The sequence below is a fragment of the Clupea harengus genome, unplaced genomic scaffold (assembly GCF_900700415.2).
Source record: "Clupea harengus unplaced genomic scaffold, Ch_v2.0.2, whole genome shotgun sequence".
In the NCBI taxonomy this organism is placed as follows: domain Eukaryota; kingdom Metazoa; phylum Chordata; class Actinopteri; order Clupeiformes; family Clupeidae; genus Clupea; species Clupea harengus.
Window position 1 is genome coordinate 22,207 of NW_024879878.1, and position 27,720 is coordinate 49,926.

At 40.3% G+C, this 27,720-nt stretch overlaps 1 long non-coding RNA gene across 1 annotated transcript; it reads right to left on the minus strand.

Annotated features, from left to right (window-relative positions):
* Nucleotides 1-23,762: 23,762 nt before the first annotated feature.
* On the minus strand, nt 23,763-24,864 carry LOC122130605. The gene is made up of 3 exons (XR_006151927.1): nt 24,701-24,864; nt 23,995-24,113; nt 23,763-23,878 (listed from the first exon to the last, which is right to left on the minus strand). It is a non-coding gene; the product is annotated as an uncharacterized LOC122130605 (long non-coding RNA).
* Nucleotides 24,865-27,720: the final 2,856 nt, after the last annotated feature.

The following is a 27,720-nucleotide window of genomic DNA, read 5'->3' on the forward strand; positions in this document are numbered from 1 at the left end:
CATCATTCATTTCATTACACCAACATCATTAATTCACACAACAGAACATTATCTACAGAAGAGTACAGAACATCATTAATTCACACAACAGAACATTATCTACGGAAGAGTACAGCACATCATTAATTCACACAACAGAACATTATCTACAGAAGAGTACAGAACATTCATTTCATTACACCAACATCATTAATTCACACAACAGAACATTATCTACGGAAGAGTACAGAACATCATTAATTCACACAACAGAACATTATCTACAGAAGAGTACAGATCATCATTCATTTCATTACACCAACATCATTAATTCACACAACAGAACATTATCTACGGAAGAGTACAGATCATCATTAATTCACACAACAGAACATTATCTACGGGAGAGTACAGAACATCATTAATTCACACAACAGAACATTATCTACGCAAGAGTACAGAACATCATTAATTCACACAACAGAACATTATCTAACCCCAAGCTAACCCTTTTATCAGGTAGCTGAACTCTCCCTAATTGGCCCATACCACCACAGGCCCAAAGCACAGGGGTGATGTCATGTGTCAGAAGAAATACACATTATACAAAAGTTAAAATGGTACCAATAATAATAATAATAATAATAAGAAGAAGAAGAAGAAGAAGAACTCAGTCAGGCCTAAAAATAATGAAAACAACAATAGTTATGGGTCACATTCACCATGGAAAACCTTACCACAACGGAACAATATTGGTACAATAAAACAGAGCTTAGGAAGAGCGGCATCACAACAACAGAACATCATTAATTCACACAACAGAACATTATCTACGGAAGAGTACAGAACATTTACATTACATTAAGTCATTTAGCAGGCGCTTTTGTCCAAAGCGACGTACAAGGGAACGGTCACGCTACGAGCATTAGAACCCTGGTGTAACAATAAATACTACTTTACATAAGAAAAACGAAATAGAAAAGAAAAGTGCAGGAATGTAACCGCTGTAAGTGCGAGTTAAGCACTAGTCGAAGTGCCAGTTTAGGAAGGGAGGTGCTCTCTGAAGAGTTGGGTCTTCAAAAGCTTCTTGAAGGCAGAGAGGGACGCCCCTGCTCTGGTAGTGCTAGGCAGTTCGTTCCACCAACGTGGAACTACAAATGAGAATAGTCTGGATTGCCGTGCTTGCACAGACGGCAGAGCCAAACGACGCTCACTGGACGAGCGCAGCATCCTGGGTGTAACATTTGCCCTTACAAGAGCATTTAGGTAGGTGGGAGCAGAACCAGCAATCACTCTGTAGGCAAGCATAAGTGACTTGAACTTAATGTGAGCAGCTACAGGCAGCCAGTGGAGCTCAATGAGTAGCGGGGTGACGTGTTCCCTCTTCGGTTGGTTGAACACCAGATGCGCCGCCGCGTTCTGGATCATCTGTAGCGGTTTCACCACTCAAGCCGGCAGGCCCGTTAGGAGGACGTTGCAGTAGTCAAGGCGGGAACTCACCAAGGTTTGCAACAGCAGCTGGGTGGCATACTGGGTTAGGTACGGCCTGATTTTGCGGATGTTGTATAGCACAAAGCGGCACGACCTGGAGACAGAGGCGATGTGGGCCGTGAAGGTCAGTTGGTCGTCAATAATGACGCAGAGGTTTCTTGCTGTTTTGGATGGAACAAGAAATAAAGAGTCAATATTGATATTGATGTTGTGGTGGATGACCTGTTTGGTTGGAAAGACCATCAGTTCCGTTTTGGCCAGGTTCAGCTGAAGGTGGTGATTTTTCATCCATGTGGATAAATCAGCAAGACAGTCCGAGATACGCGCCGAGACAGTGGTGTCCTCAGGAGGGAAAGACAGAAACAGTTGAGTATCATCGGCATAACAGTGATAGGAAAAACCATGCGAGCGGATGATAGGGCCCAACGAGGTGGTGTAAATGGCAAAGAGAAGTGGTCCCATCACCGAGCCTTGGGACACCCCTGTGGTGAGGCGGTGAGGTACAGACAGCTGACCTTGCCATGACACGTTGAACGAGCGCCCAGTGAGGTACGATTCAAACCAGGAGTGCGCCTTGCCAGAAATGCCCATACTTGACAGTATGGACAGAAGGATGCGGTGGTTGACTGTATCAAACGCAGCTGATAAGTCAAGCAGGACGAGAGCCGAGGATTGAGCTAGCTGTTTTTAAGGCCTCGGCCACCGACAACAGGGCTGTTTCGGTGGAGTGACCGCTTTTGAATCCAGACTGGTTTGGATCGAGGAGATTGTTTCATTGACATCATTCATTTCATTACACCAACATCATTAATTCAAACAGAACATTACCTATGGAAGAGTACAGCAAGAGCTGGGGTTGCCGTCTTCGCAGGAGCTGGAGTTGCTGTCTTCGCAGGAGCTGGAGTTGCTGTCTTCGCAGGAGCTGGAGCTGGGGCGGCCGTCTTCGCAGGAGCTGGAGCTGGGGCGGCCGTCTTCACAGGAGCTGGAGTCTTCACAGGAGCTGGAGCTGCTGTCTTCACAGGAGCTGGAGCTGCTGTCTTCACAGGAGCTGGAGCTGGGGTGGCCGTCTTCACAGGAGCTGGAGCTGCTGTCTTCACAGGAGCTGGAGCTGGAGCTGGGGCTGCTGTCTTCGGGGGAGCTGGAGCTGGGGCGGCTGTCATTGCAGGAGCTGGGGCTGGAGCTGGGGCGGACGTCTTCTAAGGAGCTGGGGCGGCTGTCATTGCAGGAGCTGGAGCTGGGTCTGCTGTCTTTGCGGGAGCGGGAGCTGAATCTGGGGCGGCCGTCTTCTCAGGAGCAGGAGCGGGGGCTGCTGTCTTCACAGGAGCTGGAGCTGGATCTGCTGTCTTCGCGGGAGCGGGAGCTGAATCTGGGGCGGCCGTCTTCACAGGAGCAGGAGCTGGAGCTGGGGCTGCTGTCTTCGCGGGAGCGGGGGCTGCTGTCTTCACAGGAGCAGGAGCTGGGGCGGCCGTCATTGCAGGAGCTGGGGCGGCCGTCTTCGCAGGAGTCAGGGCGGCTGTCTTCGCGGGAGCTGAAGATGGAGTGGCCGTCTTCGCGGGAGCTGAAGATGGAGTGGCCGTCTTCGCGGGAGCTGAAGATGGAGTGGCCGTCTTCGCGGGAGAGGTGGCTGTGGTGGCCATCTTCGCAGGAGCTGGAGCTGGAGCTGGGGCGGCCGTCTTCACAGGAGCTGGGGCTGGAGCAGCCGTCATTGCAGGAGCTGGGGCTGGAGCTGGAGCTGGAGCTGGGATGGCCGTCTTCACAGGAGTCGGGGCGGCCGTCTTCGCAGGAGCTGGGGCTGGAGCTGGAGCTGGAGCTGGGATGGCCGTCTTCACAGGAGTCGGGGCGGCCGTCTTCGCAGGAGCTGAAGATGGAGTGGCCGTCTTCGCAGGAGCTGGAGCGGTCGTCTTAGCGGGAGGGGGGCTGTGGTGGCCATCTTCGCAGGAGCTAGAGCTGGGGTGGCCGTCTTCGCAGGAGCGGGAGCCGGGGCGGCCGTCTTCCCAGGCGCGGGAGCTGGGTAGGGAGAGGAAGCCATGGCATGGCTCATCTACGAGACCCTGGGAGGTGACACTCGGAGGGACATAATCAACAATGAATAACATGTTCTAAACCAACATGCATTATCAACATGCACAAAGGACTTCTACAAGTACAGATATGCCAACAGTAATTCTAACAAGATGCAAAACTCACCGTGCTGGGCAGAATCTCTACAATAGTGAAAAGGAGGGTGATACGTGACTGGATCCCCAAATTATATCTATGGCGGGAAGGTCGTTGTAATAGGTGCCAATCGCAACAGGTTGTCCGGTTAGAACAGAGATGTCAAAGTCCTGATGACAATGTAAGAACATTTATTTATTTTACACACACAAGTAAGGATTGCCATGGTAGCCGTGATAGAATAGTCTGTGCACATTGAATGCCCCTTGCATAGACAATGTATGGAACCGTGTTATAATGATCCGTGACAGAAAATGAACAGTGAACAAGACGTACAAATATGAACAATTATGGTAGCGGCAACCTTCTGAACAAATAGTCTTCATGAACTGTGTGACATTTTTTTCAATTTGGAGAGTGTAGTGGAAAATTCTAAGAGTTCTCAAGAAACTTCTCAAGGCAAACAGGTATGAATATACTGAACGGTTTAATTCAGAGGAGTTAACTACTGCTGAGCTGGTCCATGGAGCATCTCAAAGACTCTAAGCAAAATGGCAAGAGCGATCAAGTAGATAACCTGAAGATCAAGTCCCTGTGCCCCCTTTTTATAGATTTAGCCCCCCTTTGTTCTATCCCTGTTCTTTGATGAAGTAAACAAGAACAGGGAAGAACAGACTTAACTACATCGAGATTGAGAACAATTGGTGCATCTATCTTAACAGCGTGCATATTGCACAGTTTCCTGTGATAACAGGTGTCTCAGTTTTTTCCAGGTACAGTGTCTGGAAATTGTCTGTCTTGTGGCATTGCCGAAGCGTCTAGAGGAGTCTGTGACCCCGCCATGACCCTCAGAGGCACCCATCTGGAGGCTATGTCCTTGGCATGGCCTTTTAGAAGCGCCTATCTGAGGCTTGTGACAGTCAAAACCCTCAGAAGCCCCCAAAAGTGCCTAGGTGTGTCCTGCTATGTGGTTTTTCAGAGACGGCATGTTTGCCACGTGATTTATCAGAAAACATATCTCTGCCACGTGATTTATAAGAAAAGGTATCTTTGCAACGGGGATTATAAGAAAAGGCATGTTTGCCACGTGATTTATCAGAAAACAATCTCTGCCACGAGATCCCATTTCATTGTAGGGGGGACAATACATGGTCAAATTTCAGAGTGTAATTCCGGGGGGGGGGACATGAAAAAATTGCTTTCACGAGAGCTAGCATAAACTGCTAAATACCGAATTCTCTTTATCACATTTACAAACAGAAATTCGAAGTCATTTTAGAATTATCTAAACAGCATTAAATGTACTAACACGAAATATATATTCACAGACAAATAATGTCCAAAGTTCAAGAGAACTTGATGCTCAAAATAAGTTATAAAACAGCTCAAGAGGGAATCGAACTAGCAACCTTTTGATTACAATACGACTTCTCTACCTCCTACGCCACTGTCACTCCATATTGCAATACCAGCATAGTTGATGGACCACAGAAAAAGATGACATTAATTTAACTTCAGATAATTTAACAAATCTGGAGAGGCACTGAGATGTAGACCTACGTTTAGCCTACCTGTCCTGTCTAGCATGAACCTGCCCTGACAGGACAGTGTCCTAGACTGTCTAGCAAGCTATCTTAACTGTGTTAATTACCGGCATGCGTGTGTTATCTGCAAACGTTCACGTTGTCATGCCAATCCATTAATAAGCTTATGTATACTTGTGCATATCGATTGGAACTTCGTAAATGGAGTTTAGAAAAAAACTTCTTCTTTACATGTTCTTACTGCGTTCGAAAATGAGGTAAATCTCTTTACATATCGAGTATCATAGCGGCAGCGACAGGGGACAGAGGAGGAAACAGTCTGACAATCTGACCGTGTAGGCTACTGGGCTGATTAACTGAAACACGGAGCTGCCGGTAGCCCTGCCCGTTGGAAACAGCATGTGAACCAAACCACTTTGAGGAATAGGGGGAACACGATTTTTCAACACTTAAAAAACAAATTTTTTTTACGTCTATAATTAGCACCGCTTGTGTCGTCGTATTTTTATATAAAAAAAAAATATATATATATATATATATATATATATATATATTTTTTTTTTAGTTTTCAATGATTGTTGGGGGGGACAACTTTATGGTAGGGGGGGACACGTCCCCCCCGGGATCTCCGCCTATGCTGCCACGTGATTTATAAGAAAAGGTATCTTTGCAACGGGGATTATAAGAAAAGGCATGTTTGCCACGTGATTTATCAGAAAACATATCTCTGCCACGTGATTTATAAGAAAAGGTATCTTTGCAACGGGGTATATAAGAAACAGGGTTCATACACATTTTGACTAGGGATGCACCGATACCACTTTTTTACAAACCGATACGAGTACGAGTATTTTTATTTGTGTACTTGCCGATACCGAGTACCGATACCGATACTTCTTAGATTTGGTCTCCATGAAAGTGCAATTAATTTGGAGGCAGATTTTATTTTATCCTCTGCAGATTATGTCAAGCCTATAGTACAAAATTAACAGAAGGCTATCCCAAGCCAAAAATAAACAGAGCTTTCTGGTTTTAACACACAAAAAAAGCCTTCAAACAGACAATATCATCACATTAGACAAAATGAAAATATAACCAGATGGCAATTCAATTTGCTGCATAGTTAACAACACAGTCTGCTTAACAAAAAGTGAACAGAACTATTACTGGATTAGCACAAGAGCACATTTCAGTTAAAAAAGGATCAGAAGAATCTCCTGCTCAAGTACACAAACAATCACTTAACCTATGTGGCACAGTCTTTCTCTCTACCTCTCTCTGTGTGCGTGCGCGTTTTTTTCTTTTGCAAGACGTCAGTTAAGATTGGTTACTTCGGTCTTGCGCCACTAGCATCAGTGAACTCTGTGTACTTAGCACTATGGTGTGTCTTCAGATTAGGGATGGGCATTCGATTAAATTGTCTTAATCGATCGTCGGGAGAATTAACTAATTAATTATATTAAAATGCAGTGAAAATAGAAAAAACACAGCGTGTTTCCTCATTGAGATATTTATTACAAGATGAACAACTCTTGTGGCAGTTAAACTTACAAGATGGACAACTCTTGTGGCAGTTAAACGGGATCCGTTCAATGGTTGCACTTGAAAATATGCGCTGCTGTACTCTTAAGCAGCGGAGCCGACAGCTAGAAGCCGGTGCTCATAAACACAACTGACCTTCGTTTTTTTTTCTCTCTAACTAATTAATCTCACATTTTGAAATTCATTCATCTAGATTCATCGTGATTAAAAGTTTGTTTTCTTCTAAAGACTAAATCTTATAAATTAACGAGTAATCACTTCATTCATTATTTTAGACACTGTTGTTTAATTGTATTTTGTTCGTGCTCTCTCGCCATCAGCCAAGGAATGTATGCGAGACACAATGGTGCCCCTCGACGGTAAATCGTAAGAATTGTCCCCTGAAGCAATTCGAATCACCTCAGTCAGCCCACCGTCTTCAACTATGTTGATGGGCCGATAGTCACCCGCAACCTAAACTGCTACAGCGTTGGTAACCTTTTCTAGTTAATTTCCTAGAGAAGTCATGGAGTGTGGGTTGGCGACCATCTAACCTGGGACTGCTTTCTATCGGGTGCTTTGCATTAAGGTGATAACTTAAACACGAGCTGCTTCTGTGATAGCTACATTCAGCTTGACAAATGCTACATACAACTTTAGTTTTGTCGATTGTTCTGTCATTTTGCCTCCTAAACAGAAACTTTCCGCCCAACAATCCCTCAGCTCTCTCCATCTTCAACTACCGTCTCGGTCTCTTCTATCTAACTGACTGCAGACAAGGGGCGGTTTCGTGCCACGGGTCAACGCGCACCGGAAGTACACAAAGTTGCGTTAACTGCGTTCAAATATTTGATTGCATTAATCTCCGCCACAATAATCTCATAGAATAACGCGTCAACTTTGACAGCCCTAAAATAAATAAATTACACGCACACTACGCAACAGAACATGCATTAGTTTTAATCGATGAAAAAATAATTTCATCGAGGAAATTCTTAATGATCAATTAATCGATCGTCGATTAATTATGCCCATTCCTACTTCAGATGTTTAATCAAATTGCTTGTGTTAAACAAAGTACTTTCCTTTCCGCCCCTCGACACCGTAGCAGTGCAGATCTTACACTGTGCCTTACTCCGGTCGTCGTCATTTATCTTAAAATGAGCCCAAATCGCCTAAATTTAGCGAAACCTGTATACTGAAATACTTTGACACTATGACAAACTTTCCTAACAGTCAAACATCAAGCAAATGCAACACAAGACGGCAAATAAGCTACTTACTAGTCTGGCAGAGAGTGGTAGGACGGGTAGGACAATAAATCACATTTTGTGTCAGCATAGCCCGGCCAGTTTGATGCAGTGAAATACTGATGAGTGGTATCGGTGCTTGGTATCGGCAATTCAAAAACGAGTACGAGTATTTTAACGAAGTATCGGCACCGGTATCGGTATCGGTGCATCCCTAATTTTGACCAATGGATTTCCATGACTTTAAACCAAATTTCCATGACCAAACATTTTGTGAAATCTCAGTGTATACATGAAAAAAGAGATAAAATGTAGTATTTAAACTAACAATGAGAATTCCAAAGCATACAGTATACAAAAATATGCAGTTTAAGCTCTGTGTCATAAACTTAGTGCATTTTGTTAGCATTTGAATATGCTCCCATAGGCCATTGAATGCTGGGCGTGTACAAAAATCCCAAATAAAAAAATTAAAAAAATGAGAAAATGAGGCAGAACACCATCACAATTTTTTTATATGTTAAGGACAAATATCTGATCTTTCCAAAACAGTTAGTTTCATGTTGGTAGATGCTCTCATTTTTTTGCTATAGCATGCCAAAAATTGCAGAAAATGGGTTTTCATCCATTTTCAAGCTTTAATATCTTCCAGACCATTCATCGCATAGGGAGAGGTTTTTTTATACAGAGCATACATAGGAAGGGGTCTGTGTATAATATCAAGTCTCTAGCTTTAACATTAAGCTTTCCACAAAGATCCTTCCTTCAAAGATGCTGCCACAGAGCGTAGAGTAAAATGTTCGTGCAAATTCAAGCACCCCGAATACTATGCTATACCCAAGCCACACCCTTGGAAGTCCATATTCTTCAAGTAATGGTAGCTGATTTTAAGCCTAGAAAGTTTGAAGGAGCTAGCTAAGCTTAAATACTTTTCTAGTTATAGCAATTCGAAAATGGCTCTTCAGAAAACGCTGCTAAAAAAGTGTCTGAAAATGCACATAACTTAGTTGCTAAAACATTTTTTTGTGTGACAAAACTATTGGGATAACTAATATTTGGGACTATACCTATTATATAGGATGAACATCCTTGAATTTTTTCAGCCAAATCTGAGATGGTCGAGTGGGGAGATGTTTTTAAATTTGGACGTTTGGCATGGAATGACTCAATTGTGTTACAATCTGGCTATGGGGGAACATTCGTCGAAAGAACAGGCTGGCATCTTCGGATGATTTAAAAGAATAATGCGAATTGGCCACCTTCAGTGCCCGCATTACCTCCGCAGTTAGGACTTCATTTTTCGTTACAGAATCGGTTATCGACGCCTGCTTGGTAGCCGTCGAGAGAGACGTGCTGCTCGGCGTAGCAGAACTCTCGCTGTGGTGAGAAAGCCGGTGATAGGGTTGCTGTAGCTTCGCTAGCAGCAGCGCTCTTTGCTTCCTTTGGCATGGCTCGTTAACCCTCTAATCACCATAGCGGCCGCCGACGGCATGTTAGAATTTCACCATAGCGGCCGCTGCCGGCCGCAACTTTTAAAGACACAGTTTTTATACTACAACATTAATTCATGAAATAATACTCCGCTAGTGGATACATGAACTTCTTACTTTTATTTTGAAACCGGAAACTGGGTATGCTGTCATTGACTTTTCTGAAGTATTTGTTAACTAAACTTCGCTACTGACAGATGGCCTCAGGATTACAGCGTCTCTTGCAGTAAAGGCTAATCGGAGACGTCTGCATCTGTTCTCACTGGATGAGACCGTATTTTTGTGCACTAAAGACGACGACTCATCGCGTTTGTATGACATTGACGACCATGTTTGAAAAATAAAAATAAAAAAAACGTATTAAAAATAGTAATATTAGTATCCTCCTGTTTTTTTCTGACTAGCTAACTCTCCAGTAACGTCTTCGTATGGCGGTCACTGAGAAGTGTTGGTTTACAACTAGCACCAGCCTCATCGTTCTCCAAATTGATAAGACATAGCTAGATCAATGGAATTTGAATGGATTGTAAACCCATGACACTTTTATTTGCAGAGATATGTAACATTTCATTATTGGTATTTGAGGGACGTTATTTTCACGTTACCTCACTTGTGGAAATGACGGTCAATTCGTGACTTTCGCAACCTAAGAAGCAAGCACCTGCGTCTATGGGTGAGAGCTATTTTGTGCACAAATAACGACAACATGGGTAATCGGTTGTGTTTTCTGTTTGTCAGAAGAAAATGTATTTTAAAATTTGGATCATCATCTCAATGTCCATGACTAGTTTTCCAGCTATTTTGCTAGCTATCTACATTGACTGAGGTAACGTAAGTCTGAGGAGTTCGAGCCAGTCAGGAGTTGGTTGATAGCTAGCTAGTGACTGCATCAGCCTCATTACTTACTAAACTGATCAGATAAATAACATGTATAGTAAAAAATAAAACTGAAAATGGGTCACTTTTTTTTTAATTCTCACTTCTAATTATTTTTCGTTCGTCTCTACTAGTTATTCAAACCCCTCCATTCTTTTTTGAGCTGTAAGCTCATGGTAACAACAGTAGCTAAAGACAATCAATAGCAAGATAACCATTTATAATATATTTAAAACCTCATATTGGAAAGGCATTCAGCAGATTATTTGACAACCAGCTAGTATGTTGTGATGTTAAATTTTAAGCTGGTACAGCTGTTAAGCTGTAGAAAGCCAATCACAATGAAATCAGTGCTCATATAGGACCATAGTATAGGACATCAATACTACATAAAATCTATAGTAGATGTGCAGTAGCTAGTCCGTATGTAGTTCACACTGGGATATTGAGCCGATGATGTGACAGAAAACAATTGACAGAAAAATGGAGGAAACACTAATGACTTCCACTGTGATGGCTTACAATAATGGGATAGTTTTTTCTTTTATGCAATTATGCGTCAGGATGTCGGGTGTTCCAGCTCATCTGAGAGTAGTGAAGTGAGTGAGGGTGCTGTGGCAGCAGAGAGGAGTGAGGACATGGGGGAGAGGAACAGTGAGAGGCCTGATGAGCGTAAGGAAGCTTCAGTAGGACAGAGTAGGTTTCTCACTAAAGGAATTGAAGGACAAAAGTTGTCCGCATACAAGTGGTGGTGTTTGTATAGGTAGTCTGACATAAGATCCATTACTACCCTCTATCCCAAACCAAATATCATCTGCCACACACCCCTCATTGCCTGTTTATACATTGAATGCTAAACAGTATCTATTCAGGGAGTCACAGAGACACCAGATCTTAATACCCCATCTGACATGTTTCTTAGGCATATACTGTTTCCAAAGTAACATGGCGTCAAATTTAATCATGGCCTCACCTACTGAGAGATTTTTCTATGGTCGAAGAAGTTTTAGGACGTTCTCCTGGAGGACACACATTACAGTTTTTTCCCATCACTTTTAAACTTGTGTCAATACCATGTACACTTTTTCCAAAACTCTTCACACAGTGGGCTTAACAGACACACACCTCAGCATATCAGTTAACCTTTGGTGCAAAATGCACTACAACCACCAAAACACTTCATACTTCACCCAAAAGTGAGTCATGCTGCCGTAACTTTAGCAAATGTTCTCTCTCAGAGTACAATGACCTAAAAAACACTAACAACTTGAAGCATTGCCAATTGCATATATAACATGTTGCTGTATCCTCTAGATTGGCATAGATTACTGTAGGTTTGCATTGCAAAAAGGAGGAAAAACACACAAAGGCAAAAACTTCTTTGGACTACAGTAAATATTGTTATATTACAGTGAACAAACAATTCTAAAATGCTGCAATATGTGTCATTACAGTCATTTGCTAAAATTGCACGTGTTACTGCACTATATAGGCTTACTACAGGACAACAAAAAGTATTTACTGTAGTATTTCCAATATTTACATACATCAACACAAGATACAGTCTACCAAAGTACTGTAATACCACTAGAATTCTACTGTAGCCCTAATGCTGATCCATTCTGTCCCCTATATTTGGGGTCAAACTTTTACATGTTTGAACTTCACATTTACGGTAACATTCTCCTTTGCATGGCATCTTGGAAATGCGTCAATCCAAGCTAACTATCTGAAGACAGTGTTCATATGTTAGTTTGCTTCTCACAATAGATGTCACTATTGAGTGGGTACATTTACTGTAATTGCATTCTTCAATCACTGTCTTTCACTGATAGCCTATGACTTACATATAGAGCAGTACTGTAATAGTGGAAACAACTCTTCAGGAACAGCTACATCTATGCTTGCCTTCTGTAGAGATAGTAAGAAGTCTGCAAGCCAAAACAACAAAATTAGCTAACTAAACTTTCTGCTAAAATAAGAATACTTTGTCTTATTCAAGCATATACCTTAATTTGTCTGTCCAAATACAGCATATTTCCATGTACAGTAATTTAGATTACTGTAAGTTAGGTTTTAAACTGAAAGTTAACTGTTTTGAACAGAGTATCTAACCATCGGCGAAAAATGCTGTAGTTGCACAGCGTTTTGTTTTGGTAGAGAACCTTGACTGAGACAGGTATCCATGAATTTCGGAAGAAGTGGTCATTGACTGCATTTGTATATAAGCATAGGGGCAAGTATCCACAGTTTGTTTCACATAGTCTACTGGTATGCTCGATGTGTTAAGTGTTTTGGGAATGTGTTGAGACGAGTAAAAATTATTGGAAAAACCGTAAGAACAAACTTTTCTGTTGGTTTGTTGATATCAGTTTTGTGTGGCAAGATTGACAGGTGTGACAAGTGGTACAGTGGTTAGTGTTGTTGGCTAACAAGTAGCTGACCTGGGTTCAATTCCTGGGCAATGAAAAATTATATTGTAAGTCACTTTGGATACAAGTTTGTTGTAGTTCCCTTTTTGGGTAACTTTGTCTTGTTGATGGCCCATGAATTTCATATGCAGCCGTAATAGTGGGAAAATGTCTTCAGTGACACTTACATCTATATTTTACACACATGTACATTTCAACACAAATGCTGTACTGCAGTATAGTTGGCAGCAAGGCTGCAAACAAACAAAACAAAGATGGAAACGAAATACATTTATGAATATTAGTAAAAAAACAAAATCTGTCTCATTTCAAGTGTATAATTTAATTTGTCTGTGAAAATACAGCATCTTTCCATCTAAATTGTGTCTGGTTTTGAACTGAAAGTTAACTGTTTTGAACAGAGCATCTAAATATCTGAAAAAATGCTGTAGTTGCACAGCGTTTTGCTGGTGGTGAACAATGACTGAGACAGGTATCCATGAATTTTAGAAGAAGTGGTCATTGACTGCATTTTGTATCTAAGCAATGGAAAAGTATCCCATTTAGTTCAAATAGTCTACCGATATGCTGGATGTGTTAAGTGTTTTGAGAAAGTGTACATGGTATTGAACCAAGTGTGAAAATGATTGGAAAAAACTGTAATGGTCTCACTTTCTGAAGCTTGTCACCTGAGTCTGCTATCCCTGGGTTTGAACAGGGTAGGTATCTGCATAACTCCTCATACCTATTTCGTGGCATGGTGTCTGCCACATAGGACACTTGTAGGGATGGATCAGATGAACAGTAGTCAAGATAAGAGGGTAAATGATGGATACCCATGAGGATGTTTATTCCCACAAACACCTTCACCTCCTCCACAAATGTATTGCTCCAGGATGCATTTGAAGAGGCATAGAGGTTGGTGTTTTCCACCAAATTAGCAAAAATGTTGGTTATCTATATGGTTTAGTAGTGTTAATATTTAAATATTAAGTTTAATATGTATTTATTTATTTACAAAATATAAAACAAATACTAATTAAATACATTAAGATGATATTAAATGTAATAAATAGGTCTGCAGTACGGTTCAAAACTTATGAATTTGAACTTTAGGGTGTATGTAAAGCTATGTATTTTATATTTGTGGATGTCACTAATACATATTTGATATAATATTAACAAACAATGTATGCCCTTTCAAACAAAACAAACTTGTAATTGTAATTTCTCTTTTGTTTTCTAACTGTAACTGTTTGTTTACAGAATAACAAAAAATACAGGAATTCTCTGGTTTTCGAAGTAATATGCTGCAGTGTTCTAGAATTATATTGGGGTATAGAGGGTTAATGGTTATTATAAAACAATTGGGTTCTATTGAATTATTTAGCTGTTTCTGATTGGACGAGAGACGTTCCATGAGTTGGAATATCCCAGGACATCCCAACTCGGACTTTTCACAGCTAATAATAAATCACTCCGCGATGAAACATTCTATAGCACGTTGATACAATTAAGGATAACCGTTAATTCAAAGTTCTTATAATTCCAAAAGACGTTGACAATGGAACTATTTTTTTGTTGCGGAGAAACAAGGGCGAAATAAACATTTTTGAATCAATAACTTCGTGTTTAAATGTGAATTGGTTGACTATAAAATTGTTTTATAAAAGCAATATAGTACTCGTGCGAGTGGGGTAGGTAAGGGATATTCCCACGGGTGTTGTTGCCTGTGCCACTCGGCCTCCGGCCTCGTGGCTACGGCCGAAGACCACCCGTGGGAATATCCCTTACCTACCCCACTCGCACTATATTGCTTAAATGCCGCCTCTCCCATGTTTGAAATGTCGAATGTTTTACCACAACACAACCTACATTTTGCTCGTCCCGGGTCTTCGCCTGTTTTAACCCATGACATGTACTTTTCCATTTGTAGCCAAGCATGGTTAAATCTACACTTCCCTGGCATTATCCCGTCCGCTTCCCTGAGTTACTGTTGCTATGGCCACCGAACTATTTCAGTTAGTATGAGAGCGTGTCAATCAATCAAACAATGTATTTATTTGATCAAGAGGGACAGTGTACATTCATGAACATTAAAATGTAAATGCACCCAATTATAGCCAAAATGCTAGTTTCCATTGGCAGTCCCACTGCCAGAGTGAAAAAGGCTATACAACCTAAAAATAAAAAAAGGCTAACGTATTATCAAAATAACATTGACAATATATCAAAAATAAAATGAAATCCCAATATACAAGCTCCACTTAGTCCTTAACCATGGATAGAACGGAAAGAACAAACTGGTAAACTAAAATAATTCGACTGCTTACCCACTAATGATCACATTTTTGGTTATAATGGAAATAACCATTTTAAAATTCCATGACTTTTCCAGGTTTTTTATGACCGTACGAACCGAAGAAAATGCATGTCTGCCACGTGATTTCTCGGAAAAGGGCCCTTCTGCCGTATGACAGCCTTCTCGTTTAACTGTACCTCTATTTGTTGAGATGTCCATGTTCCAGTACCAGCAATAAACACATTATTTAACAATACAGTCATAACTAGATTAAAAACACGACAAGAGTTCTGGCTGTCTAAGCTTGGGTCTAAAGATAGGGTCCATATCTGATTGATATCTGAGCTCAACAGGCAATCAATTTGCACTCCTCCCTTCCATGCTCCTGAAGCAACACTAGCTAAAATGGTTTATGGCTCAGTCCTGTGCCACCCACTGCTGACATTTCCTTTAGTCATTGCAACACGATTGAGTGTATATAATATTCAAAAATTAGAATATCTATTATGCCATTAACAATCAACAATGTCTCAATGAAATTTAGAGAGACGAGGCCTCTCCTCCTATAGAAAACACGGGCTACAATGGGGGAAAGGCAGAAAGGGATAGGCACTTACCCCTGAACACCAACTGGGAGGACGTCCTATGTCCCAAGGCCACACATGTCGAGTTCAGTGTCCAGTTTCAAGAACTCCACTCGAGTCAGTTCCATGCACAGAGTCAGCACTGAACTGAAGCATGAAGCGTGAAGCTTTCCCCTGGTCACCAGTGCTGCTATCCGGGTGGCGGTGCTCGCTCAACGGCCACTCAGTGGAACCAGAAGCGTGAAGCTTTCCCCTGGTCACCAGTGCTGCTATCCGGGTGGCGGTGCTCGCTCAACGGCCACTCAGTGGAACCAGAAGCGTGTCCGGAAAACCTGTGGCGCTAACTGAGCAGAAGCTAAACTAACTTGACTATTGACCAACTTGACTACATGACGAAAATGTTACCACTAGGTTAATTAACTGTGGACAAACTGCTGAATGCTATTACTACTGTGCTAGCAGACAGACAGCGAGCTAGCAGTAGGCTAGGTTATTATCCCCCGTTGGGAGAGCTAAACTTCAAAGAACGCCACTAATACAAATTGCAAATACCCACGCGCATTCTAAATGTCTGATACTCCAGCGTCGACTTGACGTTACTCACTGAATGTGGTTTCTCTGTATAGCCCTTTAGTAGGCTACTTCTTCCATGTGCGCAAGTGTTTTTCCCTACTCCTCTTTCATGTGTCGCCCCACTTCACTCGTTCTCCTCGTGTCTCTCACCCAATAAGCCTGGTTGTTGGCAGGGGCGGTTTGTCATTGTCCAATCAGACTAGTCATGCTTCAAATGGTTTTGGGCGAAATGAAAATTGCCCCAGACCTCTAGACTCTCATGTTAAATCCATTTGTTTTACAAAACAGGGCTCTCAATGCAATGGCTGTCAAGATGGCTAACGTTTAGTGCAACAACTCGATTCGCTCTAAGAAAGAAACTCCTTTTAGTCGGCGTACTAATGAAGATACATTGAATGAAAGCAAGCTAGATACACAAGCACTTTAATCACATTTTTTCGAATAGAAATCGAACGTTTAAATTTAACCTTGACATAGCTGACTTTGCCAAACACGTATTGCTTTTGCAATGTTAATGAATGAAAAGTCAAGCGTTTAGTAATTTACATGAATGACAGCAAGCTAGATACACAAGTACTTTAAATAAAACATTTTTTAACGCGATTTAACAGTGATCGAACGTTTAAATTCAATCTTGACATAGCTGACTTTGCCCAATTACACGAATGACAGCAGGCTAGCTAGACAAGCACTCTGGTTATATTCTACACGCATTTCACCGCGATCGAAAGTTTAAATTAAACCTTGCCTAACCAGAGCTTGTTAAATTACATGAAGGCTAGCTAGACAAATACTCTGATATTATTTTGTAATGCAGTTTTACCGCCATCGAAACTATGAATTAAACCCAATTGAAAAAATGTAACCTTGATTTAGCTGACAAAATGTAACCTTAAAACGTTTACACAGTTTGCTAATACAATAAACCTACACAATACATTTAGCATAGATTACACTTTTTTGTTCTCCTAACACAGAATGTGACGAACACATAATTTTAACTTACCTTTTCCGATTTTTTAAAGAGTGTCAAACATGGAGTGACTGATAGCTGTGATTGAGAGCAGGGGGGAATAATGGAGGGGGAGGGGAGGGCTCTAGGCAGCCAACAGGCAAAGCAGTCAATGGCAGCAGATATGCAAATGAGATAGACAAATGCTTTTCGCCTAGAGTAGCGGAAGTAGTAAATGGAACAATTTCAACCTCCTTTGTTTCATTTTGTTTCATTTTGCTACTTCCGGTGCTACATCCGGTGTTTCAATTCTGTAACTCAGTTCCATTCTACATATCTGCTGTGATTGAGAGTGAGAGAAAAGGCAGCCAATCACAGCTATCAACTAATATGCAGTTAGATCAGTATGACTAAGCAGTTTAGAGACAGTTTTTGATGGTTGGAAAAGGTAAGCTAAAATGATTTGTTTGTTACATTATGTGTTAGAACAATAAAAGTGTAATCTATGCTAAATGTATTGTGTAGGTGTATTGTATTAGCAAACTGTGTAAACGGAATGACCATTTATGTTGTTTCACGTTTAAAATGTTTCATCAACAAGACAATATTAGAGGAAAAACTAAGGATAGACTTTTATTGAAAAGCATAAAAGCCTACCTTTTTGTCAGTTTTTTTTCTGGTAGAAATACATTTTTGTGGGACCACTCTGTCACATCTGACAGTGGACAGGGGTTAACCCGATGTCGGTATCCAATCTGCATTTTTCAGAAAAGTGACTTACTGGAATGTGTGAACACAGCAATGTGTGAAATGACAGTAACTGTCACTGGACAGGCCAACATACCCCCCAGACCACACCCACCCACAAATTAAAATCAAAACTAATAATTTAAAGGTACAGTAGTATTATATCTTGTTTCCATTACAGATGCTGTAAATGGTGTTGACATTGTGTGTAGCCTGATTGTGTGTTGTACTGATTTATAAAAAAAATAAAAAAACATTTTTATTAGTCATTCTGATTTTCTCAATATATGTCACCAAACTTTGAACAAAATATTGTTATTCAATATTTCTTCCCATTGAACATAAGGCAGTTAGGAGTATGTGATAGGCAAATATTATGGAAAAGTGTGATCGCCTATGTTTAAAGTATCGCAACTACTACACACATTTTACTTCAAGCTGAACATATTCCACCCCTCTTTTATTGAGACACAATCCTTAGTTTCGTCAGCAAAGTGTGATGTGTGTCACATGGCCCTTAAAGATAATGCATTTTCACCTCTTCACACTTTTCCTATGTTTAAAGTATTGTGGAGCACTCAGTGACGAGAATCACAACTGGTACACACATTTTACCAGTAGGAGTTAAATCTCTCAGTGGCCTGTGGCAGCAGGAAGTACAGGCCAATGGCAGGAGGCGGGACAAGGCAGTGGCCTGTGGCAGCAGGAAGTACAGGCCAATGGCAGGAGGCGGGACAAGGCAGTGAGCCGCTAATCAGCATCATCGACCATTGACATCCAATTGCACGAACGAATACTGAGCGAGAAGTGTTTAAATTAAATGATTAAATTAAACAGGATTAAATTAAAGTTCGTAGTTAAAATGTTATTTAGCTACAAGCTAATAAATGTTGTGGTAGACCTACCGTGTGTTGAATATGAAAGTTTCAGTACGTCTAACGTTATAGTTTGATGAACGATAACAACCCGCCTCACCCGGAAAGCTACCTCGATTGCGAGTGACACCAGCCACCCCGCACACAGTCTGTTCAGCCTCCTACCCTCTGGAAGAAGGTATAGGAGCCTCCGTTGCCTCACCACCAGACTCAGAGATAGCTTCATACACCAAGCTGTCAGAAAGCTAAATTCTCTCCCCTCACTCCCCCCAGCCATATCCGTCAGTCTGACATGGGGCTGAAATCCCCCCCCTTAAATCACTCAGGACTCTGCAACAAAACTGTCTCCTGCACTTTTATCACCTACGTTTACCATAACCACTTACTGTTATACCTGCACTGGGAATGTAACAAATACATCTTACAGGATGTCTTTTTGCTGCCATTACTAAATTGCCTTTTTTGCACTACCATAACCTCACTTTAAAGAAAAAACTTATGCTGCTGCTGCTGTACGTGTATCTGTATGTTTTTTATATCTATATGTATATCTATATGTATCTAAATGTCTTGTCTTATCTGTTGTTGTGCCTGTGCACTTTATATGTTTCACCGTGGGAGAGTGGGAAACGTTTTTATCGATTCCTTGTATGTCTGACATGCAGGAAATTGACAATAAAGCTACTTTGACTTGACTTTGACTACAAGCTCCTTTCAATTAGGCTATTGCTTTTACCATGGTAAAGATAATTTCAGCTTTATATTTATAATACAACAGTTCATCTGGCATAATTACATTTCGAGTATGTTAACTCCACTCCAATGTGCGTTATTTAAAGAAAAAAAACTAAATTCTCGCTGCCGACTGTGTGTCGAAAACTTTATTTATTTTATGAAAAGCTAAATATTTGACACCACAATCAGATCTTTACCTCAGTGCTTACCATCTTTTCTGTGATTTTCTCCAGATTGTGATTTAGCCTATATTGTTACTGGACTGTGTGTAAAAAGTGTGTCAATCAATAAGACTGACTCTACATATAAACAAAACCACAAATCACTTTTTATCATAAGAACATTTAATCAGGACGAAACAATAATAAAAAAATAATGCTTTATCAAAAAAACAACGTATTACACACACACGGCACACAAACATATGGCAGTTTTTATAAAGTAAACAAAGGTACATCAAAACAAGAAACATTGATGCACAGAAACGCATAACATTTTAAACATTTTAAAATACAACTTAAGAATAACAGGCACTAAAGTTCACCATCGAACATAGCATTTACGTGGAGGTGCTGTTGATCCACACAATTTTGGAGAAACACCTCCATGTCCTCTTGGTGTGTGAAAATGAACAATAAGGGGTCTTTAGTCTCCAGGTCATGGGTCATCAGGTCATCTGCGGTTTTCAGCTTGCGCAGTGCATCCTCTTTTTCCGCCTCTGTCATATGAATAATTGTGGGAAAGGAGACACGTCCCTGGAACCGCGTCATATGGCGCCTTGTCCACTCCACTGCAGTTGTCAGGTCTGACATGATGTTTGTGGTCTGGGTTAGGAAGGGAAAGATACAAAAAAAAGGGTTTAGTAGATTTGACATTATTCAAGGGAGCTCCCATATTACACCATACCCTGACAGGTTACCTTACCTCCACACTTGGTCTTTTACAAGGAGGGGGGGACAGTCACAGTCAGGGCCTCCACCGCTGCATCAAGGTAAAAATGAGTTTCATTGAACAATCACTATAAAACACTATGAAATTGTCTAACACAACCTTGCCATGCACATATGTCAAGTATGTTGTAGAACAGATCACAGTCTCTATAAAGTCATGAATTGTCCAGAGAAACATGTCCAAAAACTTAAGAAAGAAAATATTACCACACTGTCCTGCTGTGTTGGTTGTCTGTGGCCTCCTTTTTCTGCTTTTGCCAGATGACAGCCTTCAGCAGAGGTTTGACATAAGTAAATCTTATGGATGGCAACATATAGAAGGGTTCAAATGTCCAAGTTTTTCATAAGAGTTAAATACAGTTGGAAAAACCCTAGTTAATAGGAGTTACCTTGGTGGAAAGTTGACCACCATCGCCTTGCAATGTTCATGTCCGACTAGTTTGTGGAAAAGCACACATTTTAATTGAAACATAGACCTTATAAGATGAAATGTTAAAAAGCGTTTGAAAAACACACCTCCGTGAAGTCAAAAGAGAGGCCAAAGACGATGTAGACAGCATACTGTAAACAAACAAATTGAAGTATCCATGAACAAACCACAAGATTACAGGAAGAAATTATGCAAGGAACACAGGATGGCAATATTTCTTACCATTAGGATGAACACCCCACAACTATTAGAGCCTCTCTGCTTGGGAATGCCCTGTGTTAAGTTAAGTACAAATAAAGTTTGATTTGATTTGATTTGAAGTTAAAGGTTAGAAAAATACATCAAAAAAGGTTTAAGAAGAGGTAAGCTGTGAATTGTTACAATTCCCCTCGAACACACTGGCATACCTCAAGGTTGTCACATGAAAACTCTGTCCAGGGACCCTCACTGATCTCCTGAGAAAGTTCTCTGAAAAAAAAAAAATGAAGAATAGAGAAAAACGGAGTATTATAATCACAGATGTGCACTGTACTACAATGCAGGTCCTTCAGATTTTATAACTGCTGGGAAATGTAACTTGGGGTTTTGAACAGGAACTACCCCATAGAGAAAAGATCCAAAGAAAAAACAGGAATGACAGAGTAATTATTATGGAACCATATTAACTACCATATGCCATGAGCACTTGCTTGGGTGTTTCCATTTCAGCAGGTGGAAAATTATGATTCTCTGATGCAGAATTCCTTTCATGTCACAAGTCATGACAAACACTGGGTGGGGGGCATTTTAGGATGAAGACAGCATGGCATATGGTATATAGAACCAAATGAACTGGCAAGTAAAAGTGAACCTTGACGCTTGAACTTTTCACGCAAGAACATTCCCTACAAATAACCTGTATTTAGTTGTGTAAGCGGCATCACCAATGCCAGGGCCTCCCAGTGAGTTGAGGAAAAATATTTGTTTTTGTTTGGGCTTCAAGATCTGAAAAGGTGCACCCCCAAATGATGGAACATGAAGAAACATGTACAAAACATAACTGATATCCATCTCATAAATGGGAAACACTTTTATGTTTGAAGTTTTATGATGACTCAACAGTATTAAACAATAAGCACTCATTTAATACAAACTCACACATATCATCCAATGCCCTGGTTTCCATGATGGAAGGAGCACAGCGTCCAGCATTTTCACATCAACCTACAGACAGACAGAAGCATTATATGTTCATGCGCTATGTTTAGCTTTGAATGACAAACACTTTAGTATGAAGAATAACTATGAATCATTTTATTGGTACATACAGGGAGGTGATCCATGGGGTCTGCTGAATATGGGGGCAACCAGGTGACAGTCACATGGCAATCAGCAGCAAAGATGTCAATGTTCTAAAAAGTATTTGTATTAGTGTGAATGTGAGCAAAATATGCTGAATTAAGTGTTTCAAAACTGTTAAAAAGATCTTTGCTACCTGTTGACTAGCCATTCTCTGGAGAAGCTGGAAACACAAATGCAGCACCTATGGGGAAAAAAGGGATACTATACCCCAAAACACTGTACTACACTGTCAAACTGTTAGTATGTCATGATATCCTTACGTTTCCGTCAACTTCCTTAGGATTAGTCAATGTAATGAAGTCCTTTCTCGTTAGTGCAATGCAGCGGTGGAATGTAACGAAGTATTTTTACTTCGTTACTTTACTTAAGTACATTTTTACGTATCTGTACTTTACTTAAGTAAAAATAATAGTGCATACTTTTTACTTTTACTCCATTACATTTTTTAGCTATTATCTATACTTTTACTCCGCTACATTTCTACAATATGTGCTGTTACTCGTTACATTTTATGAACATAGTTTCGCCAAAATGTTGCCTACACAAAACTATGGATTGCGTTGCTGTTTTGGAAGTTTAAACCAATCAGGTGGCTCTATCAACTCCAATGATATCAGAGTGCGCGTTTGGCAGCAGCACTAGCGGTAGCTTTGCCTGTTATAGTTGAACATTCAGCCTGACTACTGCCTATTCAACATGGATCCAGAGTCGGCCTGAACTGAGCCCTCTGATATTGGCCCTATTTAAAAGATATGTTCGAGTTCAAAGGCCCCAAGAATGACTTCTGGTGGTTTCAATGCGTTTCCTGTCTCCCTCAAAAAAAGGAGTTGCTAGCCTTCAATAATTCGCCCTCAAATTTAAAGTAGCATATCGAGGTAAGCAGAGTGATTGCTATGCTAAGTTAATGTCCCTGACTTTTGAATATTGATATATGTATTTAATTCGTTTACTGACATGATATTATAATGTTATCTAGCGAAATGCATGTTGACATACAGCAATAGCATAAAAAAACATGATTGGACCTTCATTATATATTTAACGTAGTGGTAAGATAAAGCTGGTAGGTTAGCTATGTCAAGCTAGCGTGCCTTGTTCTGTCCAGTTTTACAATCACATTTGTTTTTCATGTTCCATGTTTCCCTTTTTTACACGTTTACAATTAAATAAAAGATTTAAAGATATCACATGGTGTCTTTATTGGTTTGGCTTAATGGTATTAACTTTGCAAATAATCCCTGGTAGATAACTTGTCATCCGCAGAATTGTAAGATATAGTGTGAACAGTATGGTAGGCACAATAAGTACAACAACCTTTCCAATTAACAAATGTTGTTGCTTATAATTATTACTAGTAGTGACATCTGTAGAGGCATTTATTACCAGTAGCTATTTCTTTATCAAAATGGCACAGCCTAGACATTGAGAGACAACCCATTGCGTGAGTACTTTTACTTTTAATACTTAAAGTAAATTTAAAAGTAAGTACTTTTTACTTTTACTTAAGTAGGATTGTTGATGTAGTACCTTACTTTTACTTTTACTTTTATCTTCCTGGGTACTTGTACTTTTACTTAAGTACTTAACTTCAGTACTTCCTCCACCACTGGTGCAATGCCATTAGTGTATGCCACCTCCTCCTCATCATTCATGCCAATAGTGTTTTGGAGCTGTCAGAAGCATAATAAAATATATTTTAAACATTTTATACAAGTTCAACATTAACTACAACTACAAGACCACATCAATGTAGTCATCAGCAACCCTTCACCAGGTGTATTGATACCTGTTCATGCTGGGACAAACTCAGTGGCTTGCTCCACCTAGATTTGTCCGGAACAAAACTCCTGACAACTTCTGGAGTGGGTTGCCCTACTACCATTTCAGGGGTGAGGGGTGAGGTATCTATACAACAGACAAACCACAAATACACACCAAAATCAGAAATCAATTTACCCCAACACAATAACCTCCGAGTTCTTCATCTGAGGTAAACTCAAAACATGTACCTGCACAAACGTTGTATTAGTGCAGCTAATTAACGTTCGGGAAAACTCGCTAACATTCGCTGTCGTCTCAAACACATACCGAAGCAATGAGATTAAACATACACACATGATAGTCGTAGAGTATTACTTTCAATGCATGTTTAACTTAACAGTTCAATCCATGCACGCTAGATCAAACAGTACATTAAAAGCATGGACGTGGCTAGCGGAGTTTACGGCTAGTCACGTTAATCTAAGAATGTAGAAACTCACAGTCAAAAGGAAAACATTAACAAACTTTCTGTAAAACATGCAAACTGCTGTACGATCATTACAGTGCATGGAAAATAACATAACACATGGGATTCGTCAAAGTTATCAACTTAAACATCAATTTACTTTTAGAAAACTGATATACTAGGTATAGTGCAGAGTATTAGTATTACAGTGCAGGTATTACAATGTACCACAAAAATAAACCTTGCAAACTCAAGGTATTCTTACCTTACATAATGAAAACCCTGGAGCGACTTTAAACTACCGCTCGGAGAGTTTCATCCAGCATTGAGAGATTTGGCAATGACCAATCACGTAGAACGCACGTGCAATTGTCTGTCAACGGTCGATGATGCTGATTGGCGGCTCACTGCCTTGTCCCGCCTCCTGCCATTGGCCTGTACTTCCTGCTGCCACAGAGTTCCGTTCTGCTAGCAACGATAACCCACAATAACCCCAGGAAGTAAAACGAAACGAGGAAGTAAAATGAGTTTGTTGTATCAAATGAAAGGTTTTTACAACAAACAACCCTGTTAATCGACTGGGTAATATAAAAACCTTTTATATGCAACGAGTTTTATTGTTCCATTTGTCCTAATGATCGGGAAAATAGTTAAAAGCGTGTTTGAAAGTTATAGTAGCCTATTTGTCATTATAAAGTCCTAATCTGTCTACTCGCTAGATCAGACTTTAAAATGGTATTTTGTTAACTGTGCATTATATTAACTTGATTTAAAACAAGGTAAGATATAGTGAGTTAATTTTAAGCGTACAGGATACTTTGATAATGACTAAGATGTAGCTGAAAATTGACAATTAATATTACTTTCATAGTAACATCAAAATGGGTTAAAAACGATTCACTGATGTTGCAAAAGTATGATTTTCTTGTTTAAATATAGGGAACACTGACTAAACAGGCATCATTGTAAATATTGTAGTAAGAAACAGTAAAACACACAACAATCTGCTGATAAAAGGATTATGTCTTCAATAAAGTTGGTTGAACATGTTCAGAACACTGTAAAGAAAGGGTAAAATATGTTTAGCAGTCATTATTCTGGTCATTCACTGTGAAAAAACACTTGACACACAGATCACACAGGCGAAAATGCATTATCTTCAATGGCAGGGTATTGCCATGTGACATGTATCACTCTTTGCTGATGAAACTAAAGATTGTGTCTCAATGAAAGGGGGGTGGAATATGTTTAGGACATTCCAAACATTAAATAAAATGTGTGAAGTAGTTGAGATTTACGTCCCTGAATGCTCCACAATACTTTAAACATAGGCCTACACACAGGCGAAAATGCATTGTCTTCAATGGCAGGGCCATGTGACATGTATCACTCTTTGCTGAAAAAACTAAAGATTGTGTCTCAATGAAAGGGGGGTGGAATATGTTCAGGACACTCCAAACATTAAATAAAATGTGTGAAGTAGTTCAGATTTACGTCCCTGAAGGCTCCACAATACTTTAAACATAGGTGATCAGACAGGCGAAAATGCATTAACTTCAATGGCAGGGCCATGTGACATGTATCGCTCTTTGCTGAAAAAACTAAAGATTGTGTCTCAATGAAAGGGGGGTGGAATATGTTCAGGACACTCCAAACATTAGATAAAATGTGTGAAGTAGTTGAGATTTACGTCCCTGAAGGCTCCACAATACTTTAAACATAGGCCTACACACAGGCGAAAATGCATTAACTTCAATGGCAGGGCCATGTGACATGTATCACTCTTTGCTGAAAAAACTGAAGATTGTGTCTCAATGAAAGGGGGGTGGAATATGTTCAGGACACTCCAAACATTAAATAAAATGTGTGAAGTAGTTCAGATTTGCGTCCCTGAATGCTCCACAATACTTTAAACATAGGTGATAAGAAAGGCGAAAATGCATTAACTTCAATGGCAGGGCCATGTGACATGTATCGCTCTTTGCTGAAAAAACTAAAGATTGTGTCTCAATGAAAAGGGGGTGGAATATGTTCAGGACACTCCAAACATTAAATAAAATGTGTGAAGTAGTTGAGATTTACGTCCCTGAATGCTCCACAATACTTTAAACATAGGCCTACACACAGGCGAAAATGCATTGTCTTCAATGGCAGGGCCATGTGACATGTATCACTCTTTGCTGAAAAAACTAAAGATTGTGTCTCAGTGAAAGGGGGGTGGAATATGTTCAGGACACTCCAAACATTAAATAAAATGTGTGAAGTAGTTCAGATTTACGTCCCTGAAGGCTCCACAATACTTTAAACATAGGTGATCAGACAGGCGAAAATGCATTAACTTCAATGGCAGGGCCATGTGACATGTATCGCTCTTTGCTGAAAAAACTAAAGATTGTGTCTCAATGAAAGGGGGGTGGAATATGTTCAGGACACTCCAAACATTAGATAAAATGTGTGAAGTAGTTGAGATTTACGTCCCTGAAGGCTCCACAATACTTTAAACATAGGCCTACACACAGGCGAAAATGCATTAACTTCAATGGCAGGGCCATGTGATACGTATGACACTTTGCTGATTAAACTAAAGATTGTGTCTCAATGAAAGGGGGGTGGAATATGTTCAGGACACTCCAAACATTAAATAAAATGTGTGAAGTAGTTGAGATTTACGTCCCTGAATGCTCCACAATACTTTAAACATAGGTGATCAGACAGGCGAAAATGCATTATGTTCAATGGCAGGGCCATGTGACACGTACGTTTAAAGTATTGTGGAGCACTCAGGGACGTAAATCTGAACTACTTCACACATTTTATTTAATGTTTGGAGTGTCCTGAACATATTCCACCCCCCTTTCATTGAGACACAATCTTTAGTTTTTTCAGCAAAGAGTGATACATGTCACATGGCCCTGCCATTGAAAATAATGCATTTTCGCCTTTCTGATCACCTATGTTTAAAGTATTGTGGAGCATTCAGGGACGCAAATCTCAACTACTTCACACATTTTATTTAATGTTTGGAGTGTCCTGAACATATTCCACCCCCCTTTCATTGAGACACAATCTTTGTTTTTTTCAGCAAAGAGTGATACATGTCACATGGCCCTGCCATTGAAGTTAATGCATTTTCGCCTGTGTGTAGGCCTATGTTTAAAGTATTGTGGAGCCTTCAGGGACGTAAATCTCAACTACTTTACAGATTTTATTTAATGTTTGGAGTGTCCTGAACATATTCCACCCCCCTTTCATTGAGACACAATCTTTAGTTTTTTCAGCAAAGAG